Source organism: Macaca fascicularis, chromosome X (assembly GCF_037993035.2).
Source record: "Macaca fascicularis isolate 582-1 chromosome X, T2T-MFA8v1.1".
In the NCBI taxonomy this organism is placed as follows: Eukaryota; Metazoa; Chordata; class Mammalia; order Primates; family Cercopithecidae; genus Macaca; species Macaca fascicularis.
In genome coordinates, this window is record NC_088395.1 from 146,940,263 (window position 1) to 146,958,453 (window position 18,191).

Genomic DNA, 18,191 nt, shown 5'->3' on the forward strand with positions numbered 1-18,191 from the left:
CCTGCACGTTCACCACATGTATCCCAGAACTTAAAGTAAAATAAAAAAAAAAAGAAAGCTGTACACTTGCAAATTGTCTACATCTGGACTAATATTCCCTGCCAATTAAAGCACATAAAACACATATGTCAAATTACAATTAAAGTCATATAGCCATGTTCATATAATCTGCTTGTAAACAAGGTTTTTTTGTTTTTGTTTTTGTTTTTGTTTTTGGTGTTAAGCAAAAACAAGTGAAAGAGAACAAAGCAGAATGGTCAGTTTATAGACATGAAAGATGACAGTATTTAATATCTGAGCAAATACTCATCCAATTATTGTATTTTATGTACAGTACTGTGAACCTAAACACAGATAAAGACAGAATTACACGGTGTACGAAAGAAGCCTTAACCTATCTTTTGAAATAACTGTAATCTCACTGAATGTGAAGAATGCATTAATTTACCTGAATAGTTTGAAGAAAATTCATTATCTTGATGTGTTCTGTTTTTATCCTTTTGTCTGGATGGTGGTCCATTGAATTTTATGGGTGCTGCAAAATATTTGTGAGAATTTACTGTCTTGAGAATACTTCACAGTGAAATATAATTACCTCCAGGAATACCTTTTGCTTCCCCAATGTTTAATGTTATTTTTTAAGCCTGTTAGTTGTCCTGTCGACTTTCACTCACCTGAATAAGCCAGATGTACATGAAGTTGGTATTCCACTAAAAATACAAAAATAAGAAAATAAAAGAACATTGGAATTTTGTTTATTATTTAAATATATTTATTTTTTGCCCTATGGACAAAAGGAGAAGTTTAACTCTAGTCCAGTTTATCTGCCCTTTCTCTCTCCTTCGGATGAAAATGATCTCCTTTCAGGATTATGAAGTGAAACCACCAATATGAAGTCAGCATACGTCATCATAATGATGATGATAATGATCATCATTGATGATGGCTTGGTCATAGAACCAAGCCAGCTAATGGAGTAACTAAGAGAATGAGGAGGTGGGCCTAGATGGTTGCTTAGGGATTTTAGTTGGCTTGTGGAATTAGGGGTGAATGATACGAGGTCCCTGTCCTCAGGGAGGTTGTGGTTCAGTAACAGAAGGCAGTCACCTAATTCAGAGTGGCACACATCACCAGAAGGAAATAGAGAAGGCAGGAGAATAGAAATAGGAGGGATTCTGTGGTCAAAATGCCTGGATTCTAATCCTGCTCCTTCACTTACTAGTTGTTGATTTCAAGAAAGTTCCTTGCACACTGAACCTCAGTTTTCTCATCTGTGAAATGGGGATAATAAATAGTACTTCTCTCATAGGGTTACTGTGATGGTTAAATAAGACAATCAGTGTATCAGTGTCCATATAGCAGTAACTGTCACTGAACAAATTTCAGTTATTATATATGATTATCTATACCAGATAATAAATACATCAACAATTATATATCTCTGTATAAAAATGCCAGATATTATTTATGATAATATCTATTTCAATTTATTCAGTTAATCAACAACTTAGCATACCTCAGTCCTCTAGGATAACATTCAGAGGCTTAGACCCAAGTGGCTGTCTCCCAGTTTCCTCTGGGAGACAAACTGAATAATCCTGTTTTATAGTTTCCTCCCACAAATCTGTTTCTCTTGTCCCCCTATCAATTACCTGTTACCACCATCCACCTAGTCACTTATGTCCATAAACCAACAATCATCCTAGGTTTCTTTTCCCCCTTATTGCAGCAATAATATCCTGCTGACTGTACCTCTAAAATGTGTTCTGGGTTAGAACCCTTGTCACCACCTATTCTGCTTTCACCTAAATCAATCCATCAACATCTTTTTCTTGGACCACTGCAAAAAGCCTTTGGAGAGCTTTCCCTGCTTCCACACTTGCCAGGTTACAATTCATTCTCAACACAGTAGCCAAAGCTACAATTAAAAAATATATATATACACACATATATATACATATATATACACACACTATATATATACACACACACACACCACACACACACACCACACACACACACACACACACACACACACACACATATATATATATATATATATATATATATATATATATATATATATATAGGCCAGGTGCGGTGGCTCACGCCTGTAATCCCAGCACTTTGGGAGTCCAAGGCAGGTGGATCACAAGGTCAGGAGTTCAAGACCAGCCTGGCCAAGATGGTGAAACCACATCTCTACTAAAAATACAAAAATTAGCTGGGTGTGGTAGTGGGTGCCTGTAGCCCCAGCTACTCCGGAGGCTGAGGCAGAAAATTACTTGAACCAGGGAGGCGGAGGTTGCAGTGAGCCGAGATCGTGCCGCTGCACTCGGCCTGGGCAACAGAACGAGACTCCGTCTCAAAAATATATATATATATATAGTCATTTCTTTGCTAAAGACCTCGCAGTAGCCTTGCATTTTGTGACCAACCCAACCTGGGCCCATCCTCCTGCCTGTCACAACAAAGTCAAACACTGACATTGGAATTTGCAATGAAAAAAAGGGAGGCATTTATTGCAGGGCCCCAAGCAAGGAGAAATAGGCAACTTATGGTTAAGACACAAACTCCCTGATAGCTTAAGGGTTTTTAAAGCCAGGGAGGCAGAGATCACAAAGCAAAAAATCGATACATGAAAGCTATACATTGCTTTGACCTCAAAAGGTGGGACACCTTAAAGCAGGGGCCCACAGGTTATAGGTGGATTCAAAGATTTTCTGATTTGCAATTGCTTAAGGAGGCGAAGCTTTGTCAAAAATTTGGCTGGGTGCAGTGGCTCACGCCTATAATTCCAGCACTTTGGGAGGCCGAGGTGGGCGGATCATGAGGTCAAGAGATCGAGACCATCCTGGGCAACTTGGTGAAACCCCGTCTCTACTAAAAATACAAAAATTAGCCAGGCATGGTGGCGGGTGCCTGTAGTCCCAGCTACTCAGGAGGCTGGGGCAGGAGAATCGCTTGAACCCAGGAGGTGGAAGCTGCAGTGAGCCAAGATCGCGCCACTGCACTCCAGCCTGGCAACAGAGCGAGGCTCCGTCTCAAAAAAGAAAAAAAAAAAAAAAAAAAAAAAAAACAAGAAAAAAAAATTGGCAACAGCAGAAAGGAATGTTGAGCTCTGGCCTATGAGTGTGACTTCCTCCAGGCCCTACAGGAAGAAACTCACAACACAGAATGGGCATCAGAGTTCAGTCCTCAGTTCCCTCATCTGAGGTCTACCTGCCAGCAGATGGCATTTTTCCATTGGTGGGGGGTCCACTTTTCTGAAGAACAACTCAGGGACATATGTTAAGGTATTATCTTTAGGCCAGGCACGGTGGCTCATGCCTGTAATCCCAACACTTTGGGAGGCCGAGGCGGGTGGATCACCTGAGGTTGGGAGTTCGAGACCAGCCTGAGCAACATGGAGAAACCCCGTCTCTACTAAAAATACAAAATTAGCCCGGCGTGGTGGCGCATGCCTTTAATCCCAGCTACTCGGGAGGCTGAGGCAGGAGAACCACTTGAACCCAGGAGGAGGAGGTTGCAGTGAGCCAAGATCTCGCCATTGCATTCTGGCCTGGGCAACAAACGTGCAACTCCTTCCCCCCCAACCCCCCCCCCCCCAAAAATATTATCTTTAGTTTCTATACAGAACTAAACACATTATGACTCTAACTTCCTTGGCTACTATTGTAGGCTACTATAGGCTACTATTACCTTCTTGCTTATCAGGTTGCTCATTTACTTCTCAAGGCTAGCTAGGTGCCTGGAATTTCCCTTGAAGGAACTCAATATTTTCCTTTTATTTCCATTCTTGGGTTGGGAAGGTGCCAGGCAGGCCCCTAAGAGGGGTCCCTACTCCATCTCAAATGAAATTAGATATCCAAGTTCATTTCTATTGCTAGTAGAGCCCTACATGACGTGGCCCTTGCTCACTGTTTTCGTCTTATCTCATATCATTTTCCATCTTTTGGTCCCTGGATATATCAAGCTCATTCAGTCTCAGGATCTTTGCATTAGTTTTTCCTTCAGCCTGGAAGCACTTCCACATGTAAGTTTCTTGGTTCACTCTTGTCGTTAGGACTCACTTCAAATGTCACTCTCTGAGTGGCCTTTCCTGACTACCTAGGCTGCATATATCACTCTGCTTTATTTTATTTGTAGTGCTCATTGTTATCTTACATTTTTGTTTGTTTGTTTGTTTGTTTTTTGAGAGAGAATCTCGTACCATTGCCCTGGCTGGGGTGCAGTGGTGCGATCTCAGTTCACTGCAACCTCTGCCTTTCGGGTTCAAGCAATTCTTGTGCCTCAGCCACCTGAGTAGCTGGGGATTACAGGTGTGCGGCACCGCACCTGACTAATTTTTGTATTTTTGGTAGAGACAAGGTTTCACCATGTTGACCAGGCTGGTCTCGAACTCCTGGCCTCAGGTGATCTGCCCATCTCTGCCTCCCAAGGTGCTGGGATTACAGGTGTGAGCCACCACACCCAGCTTGTTATCTTACATTCTTATTATTTGTTTGATTCCTTGTCAAACTCATAAACTCTTTCAAGGCATGGACCTTGTCAGTCTTTTTTGCTGTTATATGTCAGCATCTAATACAGTGCCAGGTTTTCCCCATTACCTCATGCTTTGCTATATGGTGTCTAGAAGTGTTTGTGATCGACGGATATAACAACACTAGTCTTTTCTGTGTTTTTCAGCCAAATGCTGGCTTATTTTGGTGAATTTTTAGCATAATTCTCTGGAGGACACACTAGACAATCTCCAGAGGAGGATATTAAAAATGGTGAGAACTTTGAAACTTTATCATAGAAGAAACAGTTCATGAATTTATAGGTTTAATCTGGAGAAGGGCTGGGCATGGCGGCTCATGCCTGTAATCCCAGCCCCTTGAGAGGCCGAGGAGGGCAGATCATGAGGTCAGGAGTCTGAGACCAGCCTGGCCAACACGATGAAACCCGGTCTCTACTAAAAATACAAAAATTAGCTGGGCGTGGTGGCGCATGCCTGTAATGCCAGCTATTTGGGAGGCTGAGGCAGGAGAATCACTTGAACCCAGGAGGCAGAGGTTGCAGTGAGTTGAGATCGTGCCATTGCACTCCAGCCTGGGCAAGAGAGCGAGACTCCATCTAAACAAACAAACAAACAAAAAACAAAACCTTAATCTGGAGAAGGGCAGACTAAAGACAGCCATCTCACTTTCATCACTGTTTCTCATTCTTCTCTTGCTCATTTGTGCTCTCTCACTCTTCCCAATTTTTTAGTCATGACTGCTTCTAGTTGTGTTAAGGATAAGTCCTAATTCTGGACCTTCTTTTCTCTTTGAATCCAGATGGAAATTAAAGTTTCATCCAAATTATCAGCAGAAAAGTTGAGCTACCTAGGTGACCTTCTGTGATTTTACTCATGCTGTACTGATATGGGTACAATGCTTTGCTAGAAGATACGTTCTAATAAATGCAGATGGCTGGAACACTCAGTGGACTCATCTTTAATGTAAAGTACTTAAATGCATTACATTCTTAGAGTTTGTATGCATTAGGTTGAAAACACCACCATCTTCCCTTTTATCAACTGATTTAAAATAAATTAGTTGTTTTTTTTTTCTCTCTAAGCAACACTAGGCGTGGGCACATCAACAGCTCAGGATAAAACCACAGTGGAATGTGGTTCCAATTCTGTTTTCCTGAATGAACTCTTGCTTTTGTGAGTCCTTCTCTGGAGACTAGATACTATTTTTCCAATGAAATAGATCTTGAATATCTTACTTTGCTGTAGAAGTAGCAAGTCTGCTGTTGAATCTGCCAGTGTGCCTGCCATGGCTCAGTGGTACTGTTCTCCTTATGCCAAATGGGGACCCAAGGATCAGTTCCAGTGTCCCAGGCATCTCACAAAAACAGTACCATTGATGACCTGCCTTTGAGGATCCTCCCTAAACAGTTCATTTAATTTCAAATACTTTATTTAAAGTGGGTTGCACTTTAATCCAGGAATAATTTAGGTCAAGCCTAGAATAGAGTCATTTCTTTGGTATAAATATTCTTTTCAGAACTCTCCAAGAAAAATGCTTGGCTGGGCGTGGTGGCTCATGCCTGTAATCCCAACACTTTGGGAGGCCGAGGTGGCTGGATCACTTGAGGTCAGGAGTTTGAGACCAGCCTGGCCAAAATGGCGAAACCCCGTCTCTACTAAAAATGCAAAATTTAGCCGTGCATGGTGGCGGGCGCCTGTAATCCCGACTATTTAGGAGGCTGAGGCAGGAGAATTGCTCGAACCCAGGAGGTGGAGATTGCAGTGAGCCGATATTATGCCACTGCACTCCAGCCTGGGCAACAGAGCAAGACTTGCTCTCAAAAAAAGAAAGAAGGAAAGAAAGGAAAGAAAGGAAGGAAGGAAGGAAGGAAGGAAGGAAGGAAGGAAGGAAGGAAGGAAGGAAGGAAGGAAGGAAGGAAGGAAGGAAGGAAGGAAAAAATTCTTATATTTTTGTTTCTAATTATTTATTTATTTTTGAGATAGAGTCTCGCTCTGTCACCCTGGCTAGAGCGTAGTGGTGCAATCTCGGCTCACTGCAACCTCTGCCTCCTGGGTTCATGGGATTCTCCTGCCTCAGCCTCCCGAGTAGCTGGAATTACAGGCACCTACCACCACGCCCAGCTAATTTTTGTATTTTTAGTAGAGACGAGGTTTCACTATGTTGGCCAGGCTTGTCTTGAACTCCATCTGCCTTGGCCTCTCAAAGTGCTGGGATTACAGGCGTGAGCCACTGCGCCTGGCCCCAGAATTGAGTCTAGGAGCAGATCGTTTATACATGGGAATTCACTATGTGATAAAGGTTCCATTTAAAATAAGTGATGATAGAATTCAGTACATAGCAATTGGAGAATCAACATTATTTGGAAAACTTAATTAAAATCCTCACAGCATGCTACAGTGAATTCCAAATGAAGTAAAGATCTTTAAAAAAAAAAAAACTTCATAGTAATAGGAAAGAAAAATATTCTATGTGCGAGGAGAAGTGCAGAACAAAGTGGGGAAAAGCCCCTTATAAAACCACCAGATCTCATGAGAACTCAGTTACTATCATGAGAACAGCAACATAGGGGTAATCACCCTCATGATTCAAATACCTTCCACAGGATCCCTCCCACAACACGTGGACATTATGGCAACTACAATTCAAGATCAGATTTTGGTTGGGACAGAGCCTAACCATATCATTGCACCCCTGACCCCTCCCAAATCTCATGTTCTTACATTTCAAAACACAATCATGCCTTCTCAACAGCCCCCCAAAGTCTTAACTTATTCCAGCATTGACTCAAAAGCTCAAGTCCAAAGTCTCATCTAAGACAAGTCCCTTCTGCCTATGAACCTGTGAAATGAAAAGCAGGTTAGTTACTTTCTAGATAGAATGGGGGTACAGGAATTGGGTAAATACACCCATTCCGAATGGGAGAAATTGGCCAAAACAAAGGGGCTACAGGCCCCATGCAAGTCTGAAATCCAATAGGGCAGTCATTAAACCTTAAAATTCCAAACTGATCTCCTTTGACTTCACGTCTCACATTCAGGTCACACTGATGCAAGAGGTGGGCTCCCACTGCCTTGGGGAGCTCCATGCCTGTGGCTTTGCAGGGTACAGCCCTACTCCTGGTACCAATTTACTGTATTAATTCATTCTCACACTGCTTATAAAGACATACACAAGACTGGGTAATTTATAAAGAAAAGAGGTTTAATTAACTCACACTTCAGCATGTGCAGAGGCCTTAGGAAGTTTACAGTAAGGGCAGAAGGGGAAGCAAACATGTCCTTCTTTACACGGCAGCTGCAAGGAGAAATGGTGAGCAAAAGGGGGGAAAGCCCCTTATAAAGCTCACTATCATAAGAACGACACGGGGGTAACTGCCCCCATGATTTAACTACCTTCCACTGGGTCCCTCCCATGACATGCGAGGATTATGAGAACTACAAATCAAGATGAGATTTGGGTGAGGACACGGCCAAACCATATCAGTGTGGGAGGGTGCAGAGCAAGCAGAAAGTCCTAGGCTCACCAGAACCAGGGAGGTGATTGAGAAACTGCCTCCTGACAGCCTCCTCCTAGATAGGGACATGGGCAAGACATGGCTTTGTGACAGCTCCTCACAAGACTGCCTATTTTGCTGTGCTTTTGAGAGCATCAAAGGATATTCCACCAAGAGTTCCATCAGACTGTGGTTGAGTCTTGCCTAGGTGGCCTATGTGGAGATATATAACATTGCCAGAGTTTCCTGACACCCTTTATCAGATTAAGGAAGTTTCTTGCTATACCTAATTTTCTTTTTCCTTTTCTTTTTTTCTCTTTTTTTTTTTTTTTTTTGAGACAGTGTTTTGTTCTTATTGTTCCCCAGGCTGGAGTGCAGTGGCGCGATCTCGGCTCACTGCAACCTCTGCCTCTCGGGTTCAAGCAATTCTCCCGCCTCAGCCTCCTGAGTAGCTGAGATTACAGGAATACGCCAGCACGCCCAGCTAATTTTTTGTATTTTTAGTAGAGACGGGTTTTCATCATGTTGGCCAGGCTGGTCTTGAACTCCTGACCTCAGGTGATCCACCCTCCTTGGCCTCCTAAAGAGCAGGGATTACAGGCATGAACCACCGTGCCTGGCCTGCTATACCTAATTTTCTAAGAGTTTTAACATGAATAAATATTGAATTTTATCAAGTAGCACTTTTTTCTTCTATTGACAGGAGCATTTTTTCTCGTTGAACTTGCTGCTCGGTCTGAAATGCTGTCCTTCCTCCTCAACTTTTCTGACGAACACCCATTCATCTTTCAATATTCAACTTGGATTTTGCCTCTAGTCTGGAAGCCTTCTCAGATATATCTTCCCCACTTAGGTACCTCTTATCTCGCTCCTCCACAATCTTCACCATACCTCTATAAGAGTATTTACTACACTGTATTATTTAATTTGTTTTATTTCTCTGTCTTGTCCAGTTAACTTCGAGCTCTTCAAAGGCAGGGACCGTGTCTTTTTCTTTTCTATATCCCTAATACAAGGGTTGTCTTAGAAGAATCATGCAACCAATGTTTGTGTAATACATTTACTGCTCATTCGTTCAACAAATAGTTATTAATCATCCTGTGTTCTAGGATTTGTGAATGAACATGACAAGAGAGGGGATGAATAAGCCTGTAGGTGGCAGTATTAGTGACAGCCACTGAGTAGAACTGGAGAAGGAAGAGGCTGACATGAAGATGAGTCCCCTAAGCCTTTTCATTTCTTCTGTTCAGCATATTCCTGTTGGGAAATGAGGGGTAGAATTTGGACAGGTAGAGCTATTATGTGGGAGAATGGAGCCAGAATTCCAAAGCAAACCTGAGCCCCAAATGCATGTTCTTTATGACTTGATTCCTCTCTTGCCCTTAGGAATGATTGCACAGTTCTGGCTCCGAAATGTCATAAAGAAGACGTCTCAATGAAGGTGAAAGAAACTCATCCAGATGCATATATAATAAATAAATCGTCGACCACAGGTAATAACACATAACTGCCAATTTACCTTTTGTGAAGGCTGGCACTTTTCTAAGGCATGATTTTTTCGAGATTACTTTCCTTTAGGTTACTTGCCAGTTAATTGTGTGCCCCTGAGAACGTTCTTTTACTTTTGAAATGAAAGCTATTTTATTTTATTTTATTTTATTTTATTATTTTTACTTTTTTGAGATGGAGTCTCATTCTGTCACCCAGGCTGGAGTGCAGTGGTGCCATCTCGGCTTACTGCAACCTTCACCTCCCAGGTTCAAGTGATTCTTCTGCCTCAGCCTCCCAAGTATGGGACTACAGGTGCCCGCCACCAAGCCCAGCTAATTTTTGTATTTTTAGTAGAGATCAGGTTTCACTGTGCTGGCCAGGCTGGTCTCGAACTCCTGACCTCAGGTGATCCACCTGCCTTGGCCTCCCAAACTGCTAGGATTATAGGCGTCAGTCACCGCGCCTGGCTGAAATGAAAGTTATTTTAAATTTGAGACGTCCATTAAAAGAAAATTTGAAAGGAACTGGAATTTGATGAAAGTTACTTCATAAAGTAATTGAAAGGACTGAAAATGAGACAATGCATATGAAATAACCTAGCATAGTGACTGACACTAGGTGGGAACTGCAGAGGTGTTTACTTTAGTCGATTGTAAGCATTTTATTTGAGGTCTCACTCCTGTGCGACTACACTCTGTTGCATGTCTTGTTTGATACATTATACCTAAGTATTTCATACATGAAGACTAAAGGAAGCAAGAATTAGTGGAAAGAATACGGTTTTGGAATAAAAGCAGATCTTGCTTTGACTGCTGTTTCTGTCATTTCTTGGGTGTCCTATGCAGGTCACTTACTTTTGCTTAGCTTCAGTTTCCCAATATGAAAAAATAGGGTGAGTAGGAATTGCCTTCCGTGGTTGTGATGAAGATTAAATGAGGTAATGTCTATAAATTGTGAAGTTTGGTACATTATAGCATTATCAATATGGGACTGACCTAGCAACCTTAGTTGTTATGTGCTTCAATTCTTTTTCAAATAATAAGGAGCTTCCCTTGTGTTCCTCAATGGGCTAGAATTTAGTGTGTGGAATATATGTCCCTGGACAAAGTTAACCAGTAAATATAGAGACCAAATTCATGATGGATTATCTTTGAGTGCCTCAAGAGCTGGCCAACCCAGATGTTTTTGTGTCCTTCAAAAAACAGTAGTGAAGGGTGCAGTAGTGTTCAAGGAACATGAATTCCCCTTCAAAAAGCATTAACATTTCTCTCTATTAATTTAGAACATTTTTATTTTTCTTTCTTTTTTTTTTTGTTTTTTTTGTTTTGAGACGGAGTCTCACTCTGTCACCCAGGCTGGAGCACAATGGCGCATGGTCTTGGCTCACTGCAATCTCCACCTCCCAGATTCAAATGATTCTCCCACCTCAGCCTCCCGAGTAGCTGGGACTACAGACACGTGCCACTACACCCAGCTAATTTTTGTATTTTTAGTAGAAACAAGGTTTCACTGTGTTGGCCAGACTGGTCTGAAACTCCTGACCTCGTGATCTGCCCGCCTTGGCCTCCCAAAGTGCTGGGATTACAGGCCTTTTTGACTTTTCAAAACTGTTCATTGTATAAGTAAAAAATAGTAATTTGCAAGTGGGCACCTAAATTTGGTGTTCAAATGATGTGATTCAGACCAATCTTGCTGAAAACAATTAAAAATGCTAGACTATAGGTAACAGTAATATATAGTTTCAAATAGCTATGGGGATATTGGACATTCCTAACAGAAAGAAAAAGAAATGATAAATGCGTGAGATGATGGATATGCTAATTACCCTGATCTGATCACTATAATATGTTAAATGTATTTAAGGACTACTATGTATCCCATGAATATATACAATTATTATTCATCAATTTAACAAAATTAAAAAAGAAAAAAATTTGCAGTGTGCCTTTTTTTTTTTTCTTGAGACGGAGTCTTGCTCTGTTACCCAGGCCAGAGTGCAGTGGCACGACCATAGCTCAGTGCAGTCTCGACCTCTCAGGCTCAAGCAGTTCTCCCACCTCAGCCTCCTTAGTAGCTGGGACTAGGTGCCACCTCATCTGGCTATTTTTTTTTTAATTTTTTTAGAGTCAGAGTTTTGCTATGTGACCCAGGATGGTCTTGAACTCCTGAGTTCCGGTGATTCTCCTACTTCGGCCTCCTAAAGTGCTGGAATTACAAGCATGAGTGATTATGCCTGGCCTGCCTTTTTGAAAGTATGGAAAAGTTGGCTAGAGAGTTAGGAACTACAAGGCAAAACATCTCAGTGAAAGTGAGAACTTGAAAAGAAAAGGAAACACTGAAACTCTCCTTGCCCTGAGAATAGCTGTCAAACTCAGCTCCAGTCTTCATGGCCTTACAAAGCTTCAGTTTCAAATGAATTTGAGCTTCAGTTTTCATGGCCTTACAAAGTGATGGGGACAGAAGTCAAGCAAATTTCAACAATGTTTGAAGGATTGAAATAATGTAAAGTTGTTTTCTTTTTTCTGATTACAATTCAATTAATCCAGAAACCAATAACAAAAGTGGGAAAATTCTGTGAATCTGGAAATTAAGAATTACATTTCTAGGCTGGGCGCGGTGGCTCACGCCTGTAATCCCAGCACTTTGGGAGGCCAAGGTGGGCGGATCACGAGGTCGGGAGTTCAAGACCAGCCTGGCCAAGATGGTGAAACCCTGTCTCTACTAAAAATACAAAAATTAGCCAGTCACGGTGGCAGGCACCTGTAATCTCAGCTACTCGGGAGGGCGAGGCAAGAGAATCACTTGAACCTAGGTGGCAGAGGTTGCAGTGAGCCAAGATCGTGCTACTACGCTCCAGCCTGGGTGATACTGTAAGACTCCATTTCAAAAAAAAAAAAAAAAAAGCCTAAATGGATACAGACAGTTTATTACTAACACAGACGGCATAAACAAGAATATTATGGTGTCGGCTCCCCACATCCTTAGTTCCACAGGATTACAGTGAACCAGAGGCTTCAGATGACAGATGGTATGAGCAGTGGGTTACTCTGTCATGGAAGAACTATTCCTATACTATGTCAAAGTGGTTCTATAGCCTGAAGTCACACCATAAGAGAAGCAGCAAGATAGAAAATCCTGTGCCTCAGCAGAATAAGGAAGGTGGATGAGAACTGTCTTTTGGCAGCCTCCCATAAGATAGGGAGACAGAAAGAAACAGTCCTCACAGGACCACTTACCTTATCGTATCCCAGGGAGAATTACAAGCCACTTAACCAAGATTTAGGTCAGCTTCCAGTTGAGCCTTGCCTATATAGCCTATGGAAAGATGCAAAAGATTATCAGGATGTCTCAGCAGAGGCATTCCCCTATAATCAAGAACAAATACTGAAAATTAAGGGAAATACCTTTGAACTCTATTTATACACAATAATTCAAAAATGTTTTATTTTATTTATGACAATAACATTATAGTAATATTTAATAGGTCATTTGTCAAATTCAGTGTTATTAGAAATCCTTCAGGCACGGTAAATTAGCACTTTACCACTAGATGGCACATGACAAATACAGTTGTCCCGTGTATCTGTGGAGGATTGGTTCCAGAACCTCCCACGGTTACCGAAGTCTGCCTATGCTCAAGTCTGTGATAGAAAATGGCGTAGTGTCTGCATATGTCCTACGGATTTCCTCCGGTATAATTTCAGTGATCTCTAGATTACGTATTAGAGCTAAGATAATGTAAACAGTTGTTACATAGGCATAACTTGCTGATATCCCAGGTTCAGTTCAATATCCACACCATTGCAATAAAGCAAATATCACAGTAAAGCAAGTCACACAAATGTTTTGATTTCCCAGTGCATATAAAAGGTATGTTTACACTGTACTGTGTTCTATTAAATGTGCAATAGCACTATGCCTAAAAAAAAGTACATACCGTAACTTAAAAAATACTTTCCTGATAAAAATGCTAACAATCATCTGAGCCTTTAGTGAGTCACAATCATTTTGCTGGTGGAAGGTGGGTCTTGCCTGATGTTGATTGCTGATGACTGATCAGGGTGGTGATTACTGGAGGGTGATGTGGCTGTGGCAATACCTTAAAATACGAACAACGAGGCCAGGTGCAGTGGCTTACATCTAAAATCCCAGCACTTTGGGAAACCAAGGTGGGAAGATCGTTTGAGCTCAGGAGTTCGAGACAAGCCTGAGCAACATGGTAAAACCCCATCTCTACAAAAAGTACAAAAAGAATTAGCCAGGCGTGGTGGCACAAGCCTGCAGTCCCAGGTACTCAGGAGGCTGAGGTTGGTGGATCTCTTGAGCCTAGGAGGTAGAGGTTGCAGTGAGCGGAGATCATGCCACTGCACTCAAGGCTGGGTGACAGAGGGAGACCCTTTTTCTAAAAAAAAAAAAAAAGAGCAATGAACTTTGCCACATTTATTGCTCTTCCTTTCACAAAAGATTTCTTTGTACAATGTGATGCTATTTGATCGCACTTTACCCACAGTAAAACTTCTTTCATGGCTCATGCCCATAATCCAGCACTTTGGGAGTCCGAGGTGGGCGAATCACAAGGTCAGGAGTTCAAAACCAGCTGGCCAACATGGTGAAACCCTGTCTCTACTGAAAATACAAAACTTAGCCGGGTGCAGTGGCGAGCGCCTGTAATCCCAGCTACTTGGGAGGCTGAGGCAGGAGAATTGCTTGAACCTGGGAGGCAGAGGTTTCAGTGAGCCAAGATTGTGCCACTGGCACTCCAGCCTGGGTGACAAGAGTAAGATTCCATCTTGAAAAAAACAAACAAACAAACCAAAAAAACTTCTTTCAAAATTTGGGTCAATCCTCTGAAACCATGCTGCTGCTCTGTCAACTAAGTTTATGAAATATTTTAAATCCTTTGTAATAATGTCAACAATGTTCACAGCATCTTCTCCAGGAGAAGATACTATCTCAAGAAACCACTTCCTTTGCTCATCTGTAAGAAGCAACTCCTCATCCATTCAAGATTTATCATGAGATTGCAGCAATTCAGTTACATCTTCAGGCTATATTTCTAATTCTAGTTCTCTTGTTATTTCCACCACATCTACAGGTAACTCTTCCACTGATGTATTAAGCCTCTCAAAGTTATTCATGAGGGTTGGAATCAAGTTCTTCCAAACCCGTGTTAATATGTTGATATTCTCCTCCCATGAATCACAAATGTTCTTTTTTTTTCCTTTTTTTTTTTTTTTTTTTTTTGAGACCGAGTCTTGCTCTATCACCCAGGCTGGAGTACAGTGGCACAATCTTGGCTCACTGCAACCTCTGCCTCCCAGGTTCAAGCAATTCTCGTGCCTCAGCCTCCTGAGTAGCTGGAATTACAGGTGTGCACCACCACGCCCAGCTAATTTTTGTACTTTTTAATAGAGATGGGGTTTCACCATGTTGGCGGGGCTGGTCTCAAACTCCTGACCTCAATTGATCTACCCGCCTCAGCCTCCCAAAGTGCTGGGATTACAGGCGTGAGCCACCGCGCCCAGCCACAAATGTTCTTAATAGCATGAATCACAAATGTTGATAATGGCTTCTAGAATGGTGATTTATTTCCAGAAGGTTTTCAATTGACTTTGTTTAGCTCCATCGAAGGATAACTATCTATGACATCTATAAACTTATGAAATTTATTTGTTAAATTATAAGACTTGAAAGTCAAAATTACTTCTTGATCCATGCATGGGCTGCAAAATGGATATTGTGTTAGCAGGCATGAACACAATATTCATCTCCTTGGACACCTTCATCAGAGCTCTTGGATGGATAGGTGCATTGTCATTGAGCAGCGACATTTTGAAAAGAATCTTACTTTTTCTGAGCAGTGTGTTTCAATAGTCAGCTTAAAATATTCAGTAAACCATGCTGTAAATAGACGTGATGTCATCCAGGCTTTGTTTTTCCATTTACAGAGCACAGGCAGAGTGGATGTGGCATAATTATTAAGAGCCCTAAGGTTATCAGAATGGTAAATGAACATTGGCTTCAATTTAAAGTCACCAGCTGCATTAATCCCTAACAAGAGATCCAGTCTGTCATTTCAAGATCTGAAGCCAGGTATCGATTTATTCTCTCTAGCTATTGAAGTCCCAGATGACATCTTCTTTTAATAGAAGGTTGTTACATCTACACTGCAAATCTGTTCTTCAGTGTAGCTACTTTCGTCAATGATCTTAGCTGGATCTTCTGGATAACTTGCTACAGCTTCTCCATCAGCACTTGCTGCTTCACCTTGCACCTTTATGCTACAGAGAGAGCTTCTTTCCTTCAACTTTGTGAACCAACCTTTGCTACCTTCAAATTTTCCTTCTACAGCTTCCTCGCCTCTTAGGATACGAAGGCTAGGGCCTTCACAGAGTTGAAGAGAATTAGGGCCTTGCTCTCGATTAGGATTTGGCTTAAAGGAATGTTGTGGCTAGTTTGATCTATCCAGACCACTCAAACTTTGTCTATATCAACAATAAGGCTGTTTCACTTTCTTATCTTTCGTGTATTCACTGGAGTAGCACTTTTAATTTCCTTCAAGAGTGTTTCCTTTGTATTCACTATTTGGCTGTTTGGTGCCAAAGCCCTTGCTCTCAGCCTCTCTCGGCTTTTCATGTGCCCTTTTCACTAAGCTTATTCATTTTTGGCTTTAGATTTAGAGTGAGAGATGTGGGAGGACTCTTTCACTCGAACATTTAAAGGTCATTGTTGGATTATTAATTGGCTTAATTTCATTATTGTTTTGTCTCAGGGAATAGGAAATCTAGAAGAGAGGGAGAGAGACGGGAAAACAGCAGGGTGGTAGAGCAGTCAGAACACACACAACATTGATCAATTAAGTTGTCCCCTTTCTTTGATTTTCTGAGATGGAGTCTCGCTCTGTTGCCCAGGCTGGAGTGCAGTGGCATGATCTCAGCTTACTGCAACCTCTGCCTTCCAGGATCAACCAATTCTCCTGCCTCAGCCTTCTGAGTAGCTGGGATTACAGGCACACACCACCATGCCCAGCTATTTTTTTAAATTTTTTTTTAAATTTTATTTTAGTAGAGACAGGGTTTCACCATGTTGGCCAGGCTGGTCTTGAACTCCTGACCTCGTGATCCGCCCGCCTTGGCCTCCCAAAGTGCTGGGATCACAGGTGAGCCACTGCACCTGGCCTAAGTTCCCCTTTTATATGGGCACAGTTTATGGCGCCCCAAAATAATTACAATAGTAACATCGAAGATCACTAATCACAGATCATCATAACAGATATAATGATAATGAAAAAGTTTGAAATATAGCAAGAATTACCAAAATGTGACAGAGACACCAAGTGAGCACATGTTGGAAAAATGGCACCAATAGCCTTGCTAGATGCAGGGTTGCCACAAACATTAAATTTGTAAAAAATGCAAGATTTATGAAGTGCAATAAAGTGATGTGCAACAAAATGAGATATGCCTATATTGTATTATTTAGGGAATAATGACACAGAAAAAAAGTCTATACATGTCCAGTGCAGATGGATTTTTAAAAAATATTTTCAACTTTGAATTCACAGATGAAGAACTCATGGATACGGAAGCCCAGTTGTATTCATCCTCCATCTGGTCAGTATGGAAAGTTCTTTCTCTAATTTCGGAATTACAAACCTGATTATCATTAATTCCAAAATGTATATGGATTTTAACTTTAAATATGATTATTGTGCAATAATTCTTTTTCTGAAAGTATTTTCCCATTTGCTAAATTTACCTTTTAATAATTTTTTCTTTTCTTTCTTTTTTCTTTTTCTTTTTTGAGATGAGGTCTCACTTTGTCACCCAGGCTGGAGTGCAGTGGCGCGATCTCAGCTCACTGCAAACTCTGCCTCTCAAGTTCAAGTGATTCTCCCACCTCAGCCTCCTCAATAGCTGGGATTACAGGCACGTGCCTGCCACCATGCCCAGCTAATTTTGTTGCTGTTGTTCTTTTGTTTTTGAGACAGAGTCTCGCTCTGTCGCCCAGGCTGGAATGCAGTGGCTCCATCTCGGCTCACTGCAGCCTCTGCCTCTTGGGTTCAAGCGGGTGCAAGCAATTCTCCTGTCTAAGCCTCCTGAGTAGCTGGGACTACAGGGGCACACCACTACACTCAGCTAATTTTTGTATTTTTTAGTAGAGATGAGGTGTCACCATATCAGTCAGGCTGGTCTCGAACTCCTGACCTCAGGTCATCCACACGCTTCAGCCTCTGAAAGTGCTGGGATTACCGGTGTGAGCCGCCACACCCGGCCCTAATTTTTGTATTTTTAGTAGAGATGGGGTTTCACCATGTTGGCCAGACTGGTCTCGAACTCCCAACCTCAGGTGATCCATCCGCCTTGGCCTCCCAGGTGCTGAGATTACAGACATAAGCCACTGTGCCCGGCCAATAATTTTTTTTTTTTCATTTAAAATGACTTGAAGCCTACAGAAAAGCTCAAAAAAACCCACAGTGAACACCTGTGTATACTTGACCTAGATTTACCAATGATTAACCTATTGTTACATTGCATTTGGTGTTGTATCTTTTTAATCTTCATTAATCTAGGATAGTTTCCCTGCCCACCCCACCCCCCGCTTTTTAAAAATAATTAGATGGGTTCAGGCCAGCTGTCTTCTAGATTGTTCCGCAATCTGGATTTAATGATTGATTCTTCCGA

At 41.7% G+C, this 18,191-nt stretch overlaps 1 long non-coding RNA gene across 1 annotated transcript; it reads right to left on the reverse strand.

The window, feature by feature from the left end:
• Nucleotides 1-349: 349 nt before the first annotated feature.
• On the reverse strand, nt 350-12,824 carry LOC123571211 (uncharacterized). The gene is made up of 3 exons (XR_006695392.2): nt 12,744-12,824; nt 675-710; nt 350-535 (listed from the first exon to the last, which is right to left on the reverse strand). It is a non-coding gene; the product is annotated as an uncharacterized lncRNA (long non-coding RNA).
• Nucleotides 12,825-18,191: the final 5,367 nt, after the last annotated feature.